Source organism: Bombus vancouverensis, chromosome 15, assembly GCF_051014615.1.
Source record: "Bombus vancouverensis nearcticus chromosome 15, iyBomVanc1_principal, whole genome shotgun sequence".
Lineage (NCBI taxonomy): Eukaryota > Metazoa > Arthropoda > Insecta > Hymenoptera > Apidae > Bombus > Bombus vancouverensis.
The window spans coordinates 7135069-7148387 of record NC_134925.1 but is presented as its reverse complement, the minus strand read 5'-3'; the positions used below and the strand labels follow the sequence as shown (position 1 = coordinate 7148387).

The 13319-nt window shown below is 39.1% G+C and overlaps 1 protein-coding gene across 2 annotated transcripts in view; it reads left to right on the top strand.

The window, feature by feature from the left end:
• The window catches only part of LOC117157337 (fibroblast growth factor receptor homolog 1), a 112589-nt gene that overhangs the window by 24447 nt on the left and 74823 nt on the right, over nucleotides 1-13319 (top strand). The window contains exon 2 of one of the 2 annotated variants that reach the window (XM_076624710.1): nucleotides 10502-10606. The exons of the other annotated variant lie outside the window; for it this stretch is intronic. The gene's annotated coding sequence lies outside the window, so the exon portion shown is untranslated. The remainder of the gene's footprint in view (nucleotides 1-10501; nucleotides 10607-13319) is intronic. 2 annotated transcript variants of the gene reach the window in all.

The window sequence follows — 13319 nt, the reverse complement described above, 5'->3', positions numbered from 1 at the left end:
TAACGCCGTAAAGCGAGTAAGTCGGACCACTGAGCGGAACAACAACACGCGACACGTTGCAGATAGGGCTGATAACGCGGCCGGGTTATGTTGCACTTTCGGTGCTTCTTTTTCCTGTTATCCATGTTTTCGTTGCTTTTTGAAACGCACCTCTTCCTCTGTGCTTCATTGTAGATCGTATCGATAGAGACGTTGCAGAATTTTAATATAACAGTTTCGCATTGAAGAAATACGTCGACGATAGTGGTAACAGTGGAAACAATGTAGAGCCAGTAGTGTAGCTCAATGTATTAGTTGTATAGTAGTGGAACAGCGTACAGCGTGGTATCGTAGTTTCGTGTATTAGAGAAATATCGTAATAAGATAAGATTGAAGAGAATTCTGATAGTACATTTGCAACGAAATAGCCTGGTAATTTGATAATATGTTTTGGTCGAGCAAATAGAATAAAGTATCGATTGAAATATTTTAAATACGTATGACTGGTGATACTAAGAGATTCGAGTAATAGAATAATAAAGTCTCAGCCATAGTTGCGCTAATGTAGTGCATTAAATAATGATGGCAAAAAGTAGAGTATAAAAGTACGGTAATATAGTGTAATGTGGTATAATAGTAATACGCCAAGATACACGCCGTATACCTTCGTATATCAACGTTAAAGAGATCGTTCCAATTACCAGAGAATTTCGCTCGGCTCGACAAACAGATTCCACGAAACATAGCGTGGCAACGAACGCGATCCACGTTTACTCAAGCGTGCCGTGTATCGCGATTAATCGACTTCCTAGTCGACTGTGATCGAATGAAACACACAAACACGATCTATTCTACTTCGTTTGGTCTATTGCCTGAATTAATCGATTTATACATACAGGAACTTAAAAAAAGAAGAAGAAAAACAGAAAGACAGTACACGTTAAACCTTTCAGCGAGTGTACGTTTGTAGTAAACGAAATTACAATACATTTCCAGACTCGTTCTATATTTTAATTTGGCGAGAAAGGCCAAAAGAAATTGTTCTAGTTCTATAAATATATTCTACTGCAAGACGATAGTACGATATTCTTAACAAAATGAACAACAAAAGTTCTTCTTCGGTTATTTAAAAATTGTTACGTTAGTACGCGTAATATGTTCGCAAAAGTTTTCTATGGTGTTTGCAATATTTTTCTGAGCCACTGTATACGTAACATACAAAGGAGAAAGATCCATAGCGAGGGAATATCAAAATACATTTGCAGACTCGTTTAATATTTTAATTTAGCGAAAAAAATCAAAAGAAATTGTTTTAATTCTATGGATATATTCTACTACTGTTGGAATAATTTTATTTAATCACTGCAAGACGATAGTACGATATTCTTAAGAAACTGAAAGACAAGAGCTCTTCTTCGGTTTTTATTTTTTATTTGGTTCGGTTTTTATGTTTCAATTTTTATGCTAGTACGCGTAATATATTCGCAAAAGTCTTCTATGTTGTTTGCAATATTTTTCTGAGCCACTGTATACGTAACATACGAAGGAGAAAGATCCATAGCGAGGGAATATCAAAATACATTTGCAGACTCGTTTAATATTTTAATTTAGCGAAAAAAATCAAAAGAAATTGTTTTAGTTCTATGGATATATTCTACTACTGTTGGAATAATTTTATTTAATCACTGCAAGACGATAGTACGATATTCTTAACAAAATGAACAACAAAAGTTCTTCTTCGGTTATTTAAAAATTGTTACGCTAGTACACGTAATATATTCGCAAAAGTTTTCTTTGGCGTTTGCAATATTTTTCTGAACCACTGTATACGTAACATACGAAGAAGGAAGATTCGTCGCGAAGGAATATCAAAGCAACAATTTTCTCTTGCTATAGGTCATCAATATTTATAGCTGGCGGCCACTAGCAACGCCTTATGAAGCTATTTGCAGGGACCGATAATACGGCCCCTAATCGTCTGATTGCATAATAATGCTAACCGCAGCTGCGGTGAACCGCAAATAAGAGATGCCCTGATGACTACTCAACAACTACTTTCATTTTCCTTTTGCGCCTTTATTTGTCATTCCTACCGTCACGTTTTCGTTCTCCTGTGATTAGGTTGACCGACTTCCAGATGAAGACGACAGATAAATTCCAAAATTATGACATATTAACTCTGCCACGAACTTTCTCAGAATCTTCCTCCTAATGCAGCTATATCTTTAAGGCCGTTTACAAAGATATCGAACAAGCTGTGTTCTTCGTGGCTAAACATCTATATTATTCGTTGTTTTATTTGGGAAAATTTGAAAAGAAATAGAAAATCATTTATTTAGTCTTAACACAGAACAATATTACTTTCTCTATATTCTTCCTAAAATAAAAATAATAAAATAATCGCTGGAAAACCACTTAATGGATCTTAATTGAAATTAAGCTTAGTTTCCCTGTATCGTTTCTAGAACAGAAACAGTACAGTAGATCTGCATAATAAAATCTTCTACCCTATTCTATCTTCCTTTCTGCCTCATCTTCTCTTCTATTTTTCTTCCAAATGAAGTTCATCGAAATTTCGTAGACACATTTAAGTAACTGTCTTTGAATTTTCTCAAACTTCTTTCAGCCTCGTATATCGAACGAAAAACTCAAAATCGAACACGAAAGACTCGGCTCGCCTGTGAGAATGTGTCACGCGCGTCTGTCAAGGATTGCCGATTCTACTGCAATGAAATCCGTACGGACGTTTGCTCGGAAATTAATTCATAGAAGAAACAGAATTGCAACGCGATTACAGGGTATCGTGTGGATCAAATAGAAGGCCGAAGGCACGAAGGAACTTGACGAAGAGACTCGCCAATCACTCGACCTCGTTGCGCTCATTCCGCCAATTACTAGACGACGATGCGTGGCTCGATCATGCGCGCAAGACAAAAGGATCTGTATCAACCGTCCTGAAAAGATTCTCCGCGCGATTATAACTCGCGCGACCAACCACGAACCAGAACAGGCTCTTCTATTTGGTCTGCCTTCGATATAATCTGAGCAAGAGTAATTGGGATCGAATTGAAATCGTTGCTATTGCCTGTTTAACATTAACTGAATTCGATTTCTTTATTCTGATCGCAAATCGTCTGTTAATATCTTTTGCGCGGTTTCATAGGTACAATTTATTTTTTAATCTATGTTTAAGGTAAAAGAAAAGAGAATATCTTGAAGAAAGAGTTAACTTGGATCTAAATTCTTAGTGTTACGAAACATTTTATATTACATCTTTGATTTTTATTCTTCTCACTATGTACCTTGCCCTGTCATTGTTCCACTATGAAAGAAATTCCTCTATAAGCCATTAATCCTCGACCATCCAATTAGAAAATGGAACCACCAGTCTCCCAGCGACGTGTCTCCTCGTAGATCGAAGAGTTTCGTCTGACTATGAAAGAAAATGATCGGAGAGAAGGGAAAGCATTTGCCAACAATAACAAAGAAGCACAGTACATCGTCGTAAAAGCTGCACGTCCATTTAAACCGAAGAATCCATCGAATTTGTCACGAGGATGACCGATTAACGCTCGAATCTCGGCTCCATTATTGAAAATCCGCGTTGACTACCGGCGGATACCTCCCAGAAGGGTCCCTTTTCCTCCGCGTGTTTCGTCTCTCAGATAAAATCTCAGCCTAAGCGTCGGAGGACGCGGTCTTTCGTTTGGGAAACGAAAAGGACACGGAGGAGCAGGAGAAATAAAAAGTGAAAAATGAAACGAAAGGGAAAAGAGGAGAAATAAAGAGCAGCAGCAGGAGGAAGAAAATATGTGTGGTAGCCAGTGCCGTGTTATTCGATGCCAATCGAGATTAAGGGTGTACAATCTCCGACGTAGAACGGCCTCATTATTTCGTGGCCAGCGACTTCAACCGGTGCCAAGCTGGGCTTAATGATGATTAATGCAAACCCCCGTTGCTTGTTTCATCGTTTTAGAGAAAACAGTCCGAGGGTGAACGAGAAATACGCGTGGCTATGTTCGTAAAACCGTGCCACGAAACCCGTATTATCGCGATTCCTTAAACGGTCATCGGCCAATCACCGCTCCGCCATGATCCTTCGTCCCCGAAGATGACTGATGAGCTTCCATCCAGCTCCTTCCATTATGCTCCGTTGCACCGATCTTCATTCTTCGAACGATCTTTGTTCCTGGAAATTTGCGATCTCGAGATTTCCAGATTACGTCTGGCACGAAGGTTCCCTGACTTTGCAGACTCGTCAATTTTTTAGGAATCTTTAGACGACGTTTCGAAATGGTGGAATTTTGCTATTTCGAGGGCTTGAAGATGACACGATTGTAGAATTTATGGTTGTGGAGTTGGATCTTGGTATTTTAAGGATACCGGACTGGTTGTGACTTGATTTTCAGGACTTCAAGACTTTAGATATGTTCGTGTATTTTGAATTTCTACATTGCTAAGGAATTTGGAGGAGTTTGCAGAGGCTTGTTTGCAGAGGACGTTGTCTGTCTTTTCGTGACGATAGGTGGTTGATAAATGTTGGAATTTCTTTTCTTTTTGCAAGCAGAATGTTTTCTCGCGCTTCTTTCTCATTAGTTTATTGTGGGTCGCTTTAACGTTTATTCAAAGTGGAACACAGCTCCGTCGAAGGTTAAAAGTTAATCGCCGCTGCAAGCGAAATTGCGGTCGTCGCTTTGAAGATTTCAATGTCCCTCGTAAAAGAACGTAGCGTATCCTACGAGAAAATGAATTTCTAGCCATCAGAGTCTTAATAGCGTGTTTGACTCATAAAAATCAGCTGAATCTATCCAAGACATTATTACGTGCCAAGTTACGTAGTTATTTCCTAAATATCTGAAAAACGTATGGTACCATCTCGTCTCGTTAAGGACCGAACTATGATGATTTATCGTACCATGCCAAATATCTCAATTTCTTTAAATTTGACAAAGTCGTGAGATCTAAACGGAATTAAACAGCGACGAGGAAGGTCTCATAGTCGCATATTCTTCTTCATAGTAAAACAACAAAATCAAAAAACCATTCCAAATATCTCGATTTCTTTAAATTTGACAAAGTCGTGAGATCTAAACGGAACAGTGACGAGGAAGAACTCTTGGATTCTGTCTCATAGTCGCATATTCTTCCTCATAGTAAGACAATAAAGTCAAAAAACCATTCCAAATATCTCGATTTCTTTAAATTTGACAAAGTCGTAAGATGTAAACGGAATTAAACAGCGACGAGGAAGATCTCATAGTCGCATATTCTTCCTCATAGTAAAACAACAAAATCAAAAGACCATTCCAAATATCTCGATTTCTTTAAATTTGACAGAGTCGTAAGATCTAAACGGAACAGTGACGAGGAAGAATCTTTGGATTCTGTCTCATAGTGGCATATTCGTCTTTCTCATAGTAAGACGCCAAAGTTGGATGGCAGAAACGGGCCGCAAGGAGTTGCAAATTAAATGACGCGTTATCTGAACGTTGGCCATCGACAAGTCGAGAAGGAGGCCAATAATAACCGAAGAAACTACGCTAAATTAATTTTCTCTGTGGATAATTAAATACAATACTCTGGCATATCTCTGCTGCGTAATAATAAATGAATGGTTGTTTCGCTTAAAAACCGACCACTCTACCCCGATAATCCTGCACATAATTCTACCCTCGCTTCTTATTTGCGTTCATGCAAATGATCAATTTCGTTAATCAAGTACCGTTCCGCAAAACCAATTTCAATCGGCAATAAAAGCAACGAGAGATCGACCGAGTAATTCTATACCGATCCGAAGGATCGAGGGCGTTGGTCTGCACGTGGCCGGAGTAAATTGAATCCTCCACGCGAGCCAAAATGCGTATGGACGTCCGACGAAAAACGACGAGTTAAATGTTTTCTTTTCGTCGCCGTAGATAGGCGCGTCTGTCGATCATAATTCACTTCCTCGTTGTTTGTTCGAGAGGATTAAAGAAACAGTGAGATGGAGAAGAGGGTGGAGGAGGGGGAAAAGAAGAAGAAAAAAGAAATGCAAAGGCAGGAGGAGGAACACACACACATACACACGCACATGGTCGAGGTGTTGCGCACCGCGAAACGGACTCTCCGCGCAATCTTTTCTAATTATCTCGTTCCAGTGCACATTGCGACCCGTAATCGGATATGCTAATGAGGAACAGGGAAACGCAACGATGTTACCTATCCTTTTATGTCGCCTCGTACACCCTGCAACCGACCGACCTCCCCCTATACAGGGTGTCTCGTGCAATTTATTTCCTGGAATGTAGCACACGTAAAAATAATTGGGCAAATATGGCAAGGGAAGTAGGTATCGACGTTGGTTTCGTTAAACAGGTCTCGTTTACGTACGGACAGGTACATAGTAATTTCAATTATTTACTGGCTGATCTATATACTGCGGAGATATACGCGTAACGAGTGGAACTTAAGTACATTACGCTGATACTAAATAGTTTGATTAGAAACTTTGATATCTATTAGGTAGTCCGAAAAGTTTCTTTGGTTTTATGAGGGAATAATAGACGCACAACGTGTTTTGTTTTGTATTATTTTGTTATTATTATTTTATATTACTTTTTCCTCGCGTTTGTATGAAGCTGCACCGTTGTAAAAAACACGTTTGCGGAAGAAAGACACTTTCCGGACAACCTAATAATTAGTTTATCTGTTCGTGTATTTTTGCCCTCGACTGTATGCGAAGAGTTGATTGGGAGAAAAGGGTGAGGAGAAATTTTGTAGGATTTTTGGGAAAACGAAAATTTATTTCTCGATATACAACGTGGCAATTTCGTATCTCTCGTGGATATCGTATCGAAATAAAATACTTCATTCTTCGTGTTATTTTGTTAAAATGTAAAAAAAGGAAAAGTACGTTGATGTAGCTTGATTTCTTATAACCAGGCATCGTAAAATTCGGGACGATTTTTGTAAAAAATTAATACGACACGGTCAGCGACGAAAAACACGCGCAGAAGCGTACGAAAGCTCGTAGAAGTCCAATTTTTCGTTAAGATTGGCATTTCTTCTTTTTCCCGTGGACTCTTCTGTGTCTAACATTTCGAAGGCGAGGAATATTCAAATTACTTTATTATCTTCTTTGTGTGGTTTTTGCTTCTTTTCATCGAGATTGAAATATCTAGTCGTTATCGCGTAACAGCGTGAATAATGTAACTTGAAAGGTGAAGAAAAGGTGAAGAAAACAGGAAATTTCAAGTATTTCGATGTATCTTGAACGATGAAAGAATTCTAGATAGGAGATGCTAATTAAGCAGAATAGTACGATGCTACGAATGAAAATCCTTAATTAGATTGCAGATAGAGAGGAAAAGTAGTCCTACATCCGATTTTATATCGTTTGTTTATGAAAAAAGAATTGTAATAATTTATACTGGAACTAACGTTAACCTAACCAGGCCCGGTCAAACGACCGATTTCAAAATTTAATTTAAGATTGTACTTTTATTCGTCCAAGCGTATGCAAATTATCAAATGAACAAAAATCGAGAAATTGATTAATCGGATAATATAAGAATTTACGTAAACCGAGACGAACAAATAAAATAACAACTACGATTGTATAAACAACAATGTATTTTACAATTTTCAATTAAATTTTGAAACCAGTCATTCGACCGGGCCTGGTTAACCTTCTCTGTCTGACCAATAAAATGCAGAAAATCGTTCGAAGATGCCTATCGTTGAAGTTACAGCGCTGAGACGCTGTCTCAGCGTTCGTATTTCTCATAAAAGGTACGAGAGCGACCTTACTGATTCGATTGCTGTGTCTCGATTTTCTAAACAAATACAAATTTTATAAATTCTACGACTCTATAACTTCGATAAATTCGATAAAATTTATATTCACAACGCAGAGTACGTGTATCATTACACATAATATTATTATATTATTACACAGTTCTAAAAATCATAAAATTCCCAATTCAAAGTTCAGCAGAATATTTCGTCAAAAATCTACGCCTATATTTCAGTCTTTAATTTTCGAATTGCACGTCCAAATTCGAAGCACCGTTCATCTTTACCCAAAAATTTTAATTTCTACGGTTAATTTGTAATAAAGTAACTGTCGTGATTCGTCGTCGATGTTAATGTACAATTTGTACAATGATATACAACTAAGTGATTGCGGATTTTGTCATTAGATGGTATTGACAAAATCCGCAATTACTTAGTTACCAACCCAATATACAGGATGGTTGGTAACTGGTGGTATTACAAGCGGAAAGGGGGTGATTCTACGCGAAAAAGAAATCGAAAATACGGAATAAAAAATTTTTTTTTAATTTTTCCATCGAGACAACGATCTACAGTGAGATCCGTTATAACGAGACGCGATAAAGTGCACGCGTACCGAGCGAACATTCAAAGTCGATTTTCTCGAAAACAAAGCCTCGAACGAAAAATTGTTATTCTATATTTTCGACTTCTTTTTTCGCGTAGAATCACCCCCTTTCCGCTTGTACCACCAGTTACCAACCACCCTGTATACAGTTAGAATAATTTAGAGTTTGATCTTCTATAGTATATTAAGTTTTATTCATTTTGTGCTTTTTCTTCTTTTTCGAAAAATTGTAAGATTAAGTAGGAACTTCTCGATGGATATAGCTTAATATTTGGAGTGACTCTGTTTGCACATTTTAACGTTAGCTTGAATTTAGAGTGTCTTCCTCTATAGCAAACGAGTGGCAAAGCGTATTCTGGTATTTAATTCTGAAAATTGTTGATATCTATTTATTGCAGAATATCGATACGTTACAATAGTTTATTATTGGCTGTAACACCAATTGTTTAGAAATCATAGGAAGACACTATTCTTTTGTGAATACTCGCGTGAGTCTTTCATAGAAATATACAGGCAGAATTGCAGGATATTCTAAAAGGATAGAAACAAAAAAAGCAGAAACACAGATCTAAGATGATTCTTCTGTCACTTATCGATTGACAATTCATTCATCGCCAAAAATTTCAGCCAATTACACACTGTTGTATTGTACAAAGTACAAAAATATACTGTTTCGTTCATTAAGAATCATGAGATTAAATTCCCTTTTTAAAATTTTGTATCAATCTTTTCCTAACTGACCTCAAACTCAAAGTATCTGAAAAAATGAAATTCTAAAGAAGAAGAAAAGTAAGAATTCTTCTGTAAGAAATTTGGAAAATTCCATTTTCTCATACCACTTGGATTGCAACACAGTGGCGTAGAATCACCCCTTTTCCGCTTGTACCACCAGTTAACAACCACCCTGTATACTTCAGTATACATATTAGGTTGTTCGAAAAGTTCCTCTCGTTTAATAAGGAAACAATAGACTTACAATGTTTTTTGTTTTATATTAGTTTATTGAATTATGCACGAACATAATACATAACGAAATACATGATATCTAATTCAATAAAATAATATAGAACAGAAATTGTTATCCATCTATTATCATTTTATGAAACAAGAAAGAAACTTTTCGGACGACCTAATACATAACACGTAATGCTACTTTTTATAAATTTCTCCACGTGTCTGTCCATACGACAAACTCACTGTCCTTCCAATCTTCAACCCTTTGCAACATTGGCAAATAATCTTAACCACGCTGGACACCCAGTATAGCCACGTCCTTGTCTTCGCGAGCATTGGGTGCGGTTGGGTGGCGTTGCTCAGCGGCTCGCGACTCTGCACGATGCACGATCGAAAGAAATATGGTTGCCAAAGTAATAACCGTATCCGTAAATAACAACCGTTGCGTCTGGCCAGACGATGCAGATCCTCGCGAGATCCTTTGCGATAATTAACCTTCGATATGATGTATTATCGCGTCGCCATCATAACCGTCTTCTGTGCTCGAGTTTTTTCCCTTGCGTTAATTAGAGCGGTGCTCGATTAACCAGCGAATTACCGCTACTTACGTGAACGTATCAATCAAAGTGTGAGAAGGAAAACCAAGATCCACATAGTTACTTATTGGATCTTTCAATGTTCGATGATGAATCATTGGAGAAGAGTCTTTGCGGCTTTTGGAGCGATAGCTCGAATAGGAGGAGCACGATCGTCTTGTCGTGTTGTTTTTACCAGAGTCGGAGTAATAATTGGAGAGAGAAACGATGGTCGAGAAGATTGAAGGTCTTGAGACGAAGATCCGAGGAATTTGTTTAATAAGACGTAATTACGGTGCAAGGAGGAATGTAAAAGGAGGAATTGGTTTTACTTAAATTTTAGTCTTAGAATAACAAAGATTAGCTTGCAGAGGCGTTGATAACGATTAGAACGTTCAATTGAATTTTCAATGGCGAATAATTACTAATAAATCTCAGCCATTATCGTAATTACCAAAGTAACGTTAATTAACTCGACGGAAGATCCAAGAGTTACACAAAGTGCCATTACTCAGTTGAAAACCTTGACAGCAAACTCGCATCAACAAGCGTACTTCAGCAGATACCTTTATCTTAATTTGATCTGTCTGATATATCAAATATATGTATACAGGTTGCCAGGTGTAACTACTGATCTACATTCGTGCTTATAACCAAAGCACGAGTTAGGGGAGTGACTTGTACACACGCTATATGTGCAGAATAATGGCCGTATAACGTAAGTACAGTGGCTACAAAAAGTATCTCTACGTGCTTATTTTCCAACGAAGAGTTTTTGCCTCGATCCTCGCATTTTCATGGTACGACATTTTTGTAATCTATGAAAATGTACAAACGTTACAAACACTTGCGAACGTAATTAGCAACTGTCATTAGCCGATAAGATACTTCGCTACAAATTAGAACTTTAAATCTTTCTTAAGCCTGCTACTAAGTTCTTTCCATTATTTTCGATACAATTACATTTGTCCAATGTTGCAAAATATCTTCGCCGTTCGAACGAAATACGAGGAAGATCCATACGTGTTTGCTCGTTTCAATTTTATTTGAAATATCTTCCTGCAACATCGCAAATACTTTCTCTTTTCTAACACGAGAGTAAGATTGAGAAACAAAAGTTGAAAGATCGTAGCAGGATTAAATTTCGCTGCGAACTTTCCAACAACCCGGCGCGACATCCTGCCATAAATAATGTCCAACAAAATGCGAAAGCGCGAGGTGAAGGAGAATCTTAAGAAATGGCCATTTTTGCGTCTCCTTGGCGGACGAAAAATCCTTGCGGGAAATGAAAAAGCATCAGCCAGAAGAAATCTATCCGTTTATCCAGCTACGGAATAATCGTTCATCGGTATCCGCGCGATCATCCTTCGCAAACTCTGCTGACAAATCGATGGAAGTTTGAAACCGAGCAAATAACGCGAGAACGATAGCCAACAGCGACGTCCAAATTTCGATCGATTTACCAGCAGAATATTCACCGAATTATTTCGTCGACGTATTGGTAAATTCTTCGATTGCTGCCACCTTTTTTTCATCTTCGCGCTCGTCTTTCTCAACCATTCCATCGCGTTTCGGCTAAATTGCATTTGCAGTTTCTCGAGAGATGCTCTCAAACGTGGATCTTTCGTGCTGCGGAAGTTTTTCTTTTTTCGTTCGCCAGGAGATTGAAAAATGGCCATTTTTCGACGTGCTGTTTCCAACGACGAGAATGCGACAGCCGAGTGCTTACGTGCACGTACCAAAGATACACGAGGGACAGGAGCGAGCAGTAATTAAGCGATCGTGGGGTGGTGCATCGATTATCTCGGTTAAAGAGCAGCGTGAACGAGAAACGCGGCGATAATAATTCCAGCTGAATCACCGTGACAATCTTACACCGATTCGAATCCAACCTACGTCTCTTTACTCTTATCACAATGTACGTACGTTCGTGACAATCCTTCGTGTAGCAGCCGCCATTGATAAGATCGATGCTCCTTTTCTCTCTCGCGTGATATAGCGACGAATCTTTCGAGATTTCACGTCGTCCCGCGTCTTATCGCCGCTACACGGGCTACCCTTTTCGCGATTACATTACCGCGAGCCTGTGTTGCCGATCGAAACCGATTGCCCCTGGCTGGAAAGCTGTGCCGTTGCAAGGCAGCCGTAACTGCACCTGACTTGCAGAATAATTGCCTGGAACGCGATACGATCTACTTAGACTCGTTCTCTTTCCTTCTTGTCCGTGAATCGTCGTTCATTTTAACGCGGCAGCCTTTTCTCGTTCTACGTTTCCTTTCTTCGTCCCTGCCTTTTTCCATTTTTTCCTTTTCTTTCGCTCGTCGTTTCTTCAGTTTGTTTGTTTCTCTTCTTTCTGCTTTTTTTCTTCTTAATTGGCCAAGCGGCTCGAGAGCGATTCTCTTCCTCCTCTTCTCTTTCTTTTTTTAATTGGCCGGCCGATTTGAAATTCAATCGAGGGATCGAGCGTGGTCGTGGGCTCGATAGCTTTATGGCTGCACGTACGGGGATGGTAATTAGTTGCAGGGGGGGGGGGAGCATCGCTGGAAATTAAGAAAATAAAGGATACGACCGGGGAAACGAGCCGGGGCACGCGCGTTTCTTTTCGCCGAGCGCGTGGTTACCAACTTTTCGGATGTCCAGTCCCCCCGCCTTCTTCGCTCGCCCGTCTCCCAACGATGATTCCTTCGAAGATCCTTCGACACGGTCCACTGATCTCAGAAAGCCAGCTTCTTTTACTCGTTTCTTACACTTGTAAGTAGATTCATATTCAATCGTCAAGAAGCTAATTAACTGCATTTCGTTGATTCGACGCGAGGAGATAAATCGGCCGGAGGTTAAACGATAATAAAAAAATATTTCTGCTCAAAACTCGATACGTTTAGAGCGTTAGAAATAGTCAACAACCTTACAGTACGATGTGTGTTTCTTTTTAATCGTAGGGAGCAGCGACTTTGTCCAATATTCAGATCGCTATCGATCAGAGTACGAGACATCGATCCATGTAGAGAAAAAGAAAGAGAAGAAACGTTCTTGCACCTTGAGGTCACAAGACGACAAATGACAGGACCGTGTCGTGAACACGTCTGCTTAATATTCCACCCCTCGAGCTCGTCGTGTTTCGTTCGTCGTAATTCGTGGCGGTGAGACCGATACAAACGCGTCTGTCGATTCTATGCAAATCAGACGATTTCTACCGATCGATGTTTCGGTGTGCCAGATATCAAAGCGTGACGTTACTATTTCTGAAGGACTCGCCGTGATCAGAGCATGATTCGACCGATAGTTGGAATATTTTCCGACAGACGGTCCGGCTTATGGCACTTTAATACGCCTTCCGATAAAAATATACCTCGCCTCGTGCGCGACGAGCGTCTCGTTAGATCGTAACATGGGAAATATTCGATTTTTAATCGAATTTCGAATCGAATCGC